Raw genomic sequence first — 4,862 nt, 5'->3', positions numbered from 1 at the left:
GCTTCTTCTAAAACTTTTCATCAGCAAGAAACTATACACGTATCTACCCATTCATTTTACTTTCAAACACATGTTCTCGAATCTATACATAGATATACCTACCAACGTTTACCAAATATTTTGCTGACGATGACATAGTAACAAAAAAAAACCAGATGATGTTTCAGATCTTCGAAATGTAATTTCCTTTTCGTACTGTTCTCTTGAAATAGAGTATTATCTCATATACGAACATTAAAGGGTGATTCGCAAAAATATTCAGTTTAAAGAAACTCCATTAAAAAGTTCTAAAAACATCGTTTTCTATGGGCGTTAGGTTAGAAAAAAAATGGATTATCTTGCGACGACCACCATACAAGGATTTGGATCATAAGTGGGTCCTATAGTTCTCTACACTAGCTAATAACAGTCTCCCAACCTACCCAAGAACGCCATCTACGCCGGACTTCTTTCTCGCAACATCGAACCTAATTCACATCGAATCAGCCTACAGCAACTTCAACTGTTCAACAGTACCCAGCGACTTGGACCATGAAGCAGTTCAGCTTATTATCCAGCTTCACCGACCCATCAACCTAGCAGCACAACTATCGGCGTACATCATCAACTACAGAAGTCTTTACTTAGAGAGACATCGAACAAAGCGTCACGCTTCCTCCACACAATAAGAACCTTGAGAAAACTGAAATTGATGCTGCTATTGACTCCCTAAAAATGGCAATCAAAACCGCAGTGGACAATCAAAAACAGCCCAAGACATCAAAGGACCGCTACCAACATCTCCCAGAACAGGTACAAAACCTATACGCCCACAGACAACGATAAAGGAAACGCCTCCAAAGGATTCAACAACGGGACCTGAATACATCAAACGCCAACTACCGGTCAGTGTGGAGTGAGCTACAGTGCACCAACATCATGCTCCGTAATTCCATTCAACACTATAACAACACACAGTTCCAGTAGAGACTGCAGTCAATAAAGCCAGGACCTTATGCCTTCAAGAACACCAACCGAATTGTTGGACAGAAGTCACCAATGTCGGAACTCGGAAGTCGTTAACACCAACAATGGAGAAGCAACAACATCTCAGAAAAAAGCAGAAGCATTTGCAGCCCACTTCGCACCGAATCCTTGCGCAGACACAGACTTCTTAGAGGAAGCCTTTTCTGTTATAAAAGAAATGTGGGTACGTCAACGCACATAACAACTCCAGGTAAACCACATTTTGGGTAAAACCAAAGTTTTGCTTCAAGTTTTGTTCCTCCGTCATTTTTAGGATAATCCATTTGGGGTATGAGTGGGCTTTTAGGACGTCCCAATATTTCCTGCGAGGCTGCTCAATGTGGACTAAAAATCCTGATCAACCAACGCCCGCCATGTTGGAAACTTCCTTCAGCTAAAAACCTTAACCAAGCAATAACCTTTTTTTGAAATTGAATCATTTCGCTTTAAATGGGGATGATTTGATTGAACAATAAATTACTGAAATTCGTTTCTATACCAATTAGATTTTTAAGCCAATAAGGTTTTCAAAGAGCTCTTCTCCTGAAAGCGCAAGAATATAGCAGATTAAAATGCCAATATAAATAAAGTCCTAGTCCTTTTATAAATATCACCCACCCTGTACTGTGTGCAGATGGCTTCCATCAAACTGCATTCTCAATTTTTATAGAAACATTTGAAGAATAGTACTTTTAGTTTAAAGTAGGATTGTAGATTTCCTAACATATACCTACTCGTATCCATACATAAACAGAAATTCGAGAGGATACCTTTTGTATGCATTCACATTCTACAATTCAACAGCTCTTGCAGTTTTAAATAAATTCCTTAAGTTGGTATTACTTTGGCCTAAATCAGCATCGCACTGCAGTAACACACTTTTCCGTAAAGTTACTTGGAAAAATTAAATTAAATGCGCTATAGGCGAATGACTCATACCCAATACCCACCCACTAAAGACAATAGGGTATATTTTATTAAGCAGGGTTGGATTTATTTATACAATAAAATACCTAAATTTGAAATTTGGTTGTTATTTTTGAAAGAACGATAAGGACATTTCCACACTGGACTTTGCCTAGTAAGTGAACAAGCCACAAGAATCGAAGTTTGAACAAATGAAAATTGCACGTATTGTTATGTCAGTGAGTAGGGGCTAAATCTTATAGGAATGCGACCAGTTTTGTAAGGTATGAGAGAATTTCAGCATGATTAACTTCACACTGGCATTTGACTTAAAGTTTTGAAGTAAATACCTTTCAAAAGTTTTCGGCATCTTTTAGCTTAAACCAAGAGCATTTTGAATTTATCGAAGCCCTCCATGATGTGCGAGGGTCGCGTGTGAATACCATCACACCAATTATAAAACAGAATAACTTTATGAAACTTCCTTGATCAAGTGCCAAAAATACCAACAGCACCCCTAAGGATACCCCCAAGGCCTATTCACATTTCACAGTCTTTCTGTAAAACATGGGATATCAAGTTCCATTGTCGAAGACCGCCAAATTTAATTTTCAGGCAAAAAGTTTGTTCTTCAACGAACACGAAGGGTGACTGTAGAGTGCACATATACAACATTGTACAAACCCAACTGGAAGATGTGGTGGTTTATCTATTCCGTGGTTTAGTTCAAAGTCCTTGAGTTAACTTGTAAAAAAAAAGAAAACAAAAGGGAATCCTGAGCCAAAAATTCCAAAGGGGCCAATTCTTAATTTAAAATGAAATTAAATTACAGATGAAAAACATACAAATTGTATTTAATGGCTCAAGCAATCAAGTATTATGAAGAAAACTATGCAGAGGCACACTTTTAAGGAAAGGGCTTCGCATTTATTTATTAGGTTTTAATATACCCAAGAGATTATGTAAAGCTGAGAATTTCTATAAATTGTTTTGTGATTTTAACTTAAGTCTGCTTTCTGGGTTTTCAGCTGAAGAAAATATTTTCAGTGATTTTTGCGGAAATATCTGAAATATTTTCCATCACAATTATTTATAAATTCATTGTTTTCAATTCTTTGTAACGTTTTTATTTGGTGAAATTTTACACAAATTTCTATATTTAGAACATTGTATTCCTTTTTCGCACATTGAAGCCAGTTTTCGGAAGAGTTGTCCCAAAAGCGTAAATAACTGATTAGGACTATTGGATACCATGCTTAGCTCATCGATAGTGGGGTTGAGGGGGGCGGATCTTGTTATCCGCTAGATGCTCAAGTACAAAAGTACAATTGGATGCACAAAAGTACAATTGGATTTAATTCGATACAATTTTAAAATTTGCATCCTTAAATTTGCTTACATTCTAAAAATACTATTTCGAATCATTTATGTAACGACACATCTAAATTTGTATAAAGTTTTACAACTGTCTCTGACTGGACTCTGTCCGTTTACAATGTCTTCGTTTTTTGAACTGAACGCATTCATCGCTTCATTCCAGTTGGTTGGAAAATGTTTGGTCTGTCACCTTCAATTGAGATTTTTTTTGTGTTTGTTGTGTTTATGTTTACGTTTGACTACAAAACAACCACATTGACGAGTAAGTAAAGTAAATTATTTTGTAGTAGGTTAGGTCAAGATCTAGGAATAACAAAATAAAACCTTTTTAAAAGTGTGCCTTCTTGTTCCAATGAAAATGATGTCTCAAGTCCATCAAAAAAGAAAAAAATATGAAGTAAACTTTCGACCCGAGTGGAAAGAAATGTACCCATGGCTAGAGGAAGATCAAGAAGCAAAAACTAAAAGATGTCGTTTTTGCAACACAAATATTTTCGGTGGGAAAACCCATCTAGAGCGACATGCTACAAACTCCAACCACCAAAAAAATTTCCTCGCGGCAAAGAAAAGTGTTAAAATAGATTCGATAGTGAAAACACAATCGTGTAAGTTAAATGAGAGTGCAAAAAAACTAGAAGTTTCCCTTTCACTTTTCGTGGGTGAACACAATTTGCCATTTTCTGTGCTGGATCACTTAAATCTTTTATTAAAAAAAAATATAAATGATTCAGACATTGTAAAAAAAATGTTTGTGAACCGACACAAGGGTTGAAAAATTATTCGTAATTAAACAGCAGCAGACACTTCAAAAATTATTTCAAATTTAACAAATCGCCAGTACTTTTCGCTTGTGGTTGACGAAAGTACTGACTCTACTGTTTGTTCAAATCTTGCGATAGTGATAAGAGTATTCAGTGCAAAATGTCAAGATATGTTTCTTGGGCTGATTGAACTCGAAGACAAATCGTTTTCGGGTATTTTCAGCTCGATACAAAAAATGTTCAAGGAAAAAGTCATACCTTTTAAAAATATGGTGGGGTTTAATGCAGACAACTGCTCGGTAATGATAGGAAGGCTTAATGGAGTTCAAACCAAAATCAGAGAAGTTGTACCCAATGTTATAGTTAAGGTTGCATTTGTCACAACTTAAGATCAGAGAAGTTGTACCCAATGTTATAGTTAAGGTTGCATTTGTCACAACTTAAGCCTGTCTTCAAAAGCTGCATCTAACGCCCTTCCCACCACAATCGATGACCTAATACGAGCAATAGGCCATCATTTCAAGTTCAAGAAATTCCAAACCTTATTTTGGAACAGAACTTCACGCAATTGTAAGCTATAACGCAACGCGGTGGCTTTCTCGTCAGGTACTTATAGCATAAATTCCCTTAATTTATATAAAATGTTATATAATATTATTATCGATTTAACTTAATGTCTACGTTTTTTAAAATAGGCTTCAATTAATCGAATAATTGAGCAATGGGACGCACTATAAAACATTATTTCAATTTGGCTGATTTAGAAACTTTTAGTTCAAAAGAAAAAATTAAATAAATTTTATCTCGACCAAC

General features: G+C 35.8%; 1 long non-coding RNA gene across 1 annotated transcript; it reads left to right on the top strand.

The window, feature by feature from the left end:
* The first annotated feature begins 4,332 nt into the window (after nucleotides 1-4,332).
* Nucleotides 4,333-4,533, top strand: LOC129905634 (uncharacterized). The gene is made up of 2 exons (XR_008770627.1): nucleotides 4,333-4,417; nucleotides 4,473-4,533. It is a non-coding gene; the product is annotated as an uncharacterized LOC129905634 (long non-coding RNA).
* Nucleotides 4,534-4,862: the final 329 nt, after the last annotated feature.

Source organism: Episyrphus balteatus, chromosome 1, assembly GCF_945859705.1.
Source record: "Episyrphus balteatus chromosome 1, idEpiBalt1.1, whole genome shotgun sequence".
In the NCBI taxonomy this organism is placed as follows: domain Eukaryota; kingdom Metazoa; phylum Arthropoda; class Insecta; order Diptera; family Syrphidae; genus Episyrphus; species Episyrphus balteatus.
Note: the sequence above shows the minus strand (reverse complement) of the source record. Positions and strands in the feature narration are given on the sequence as shown.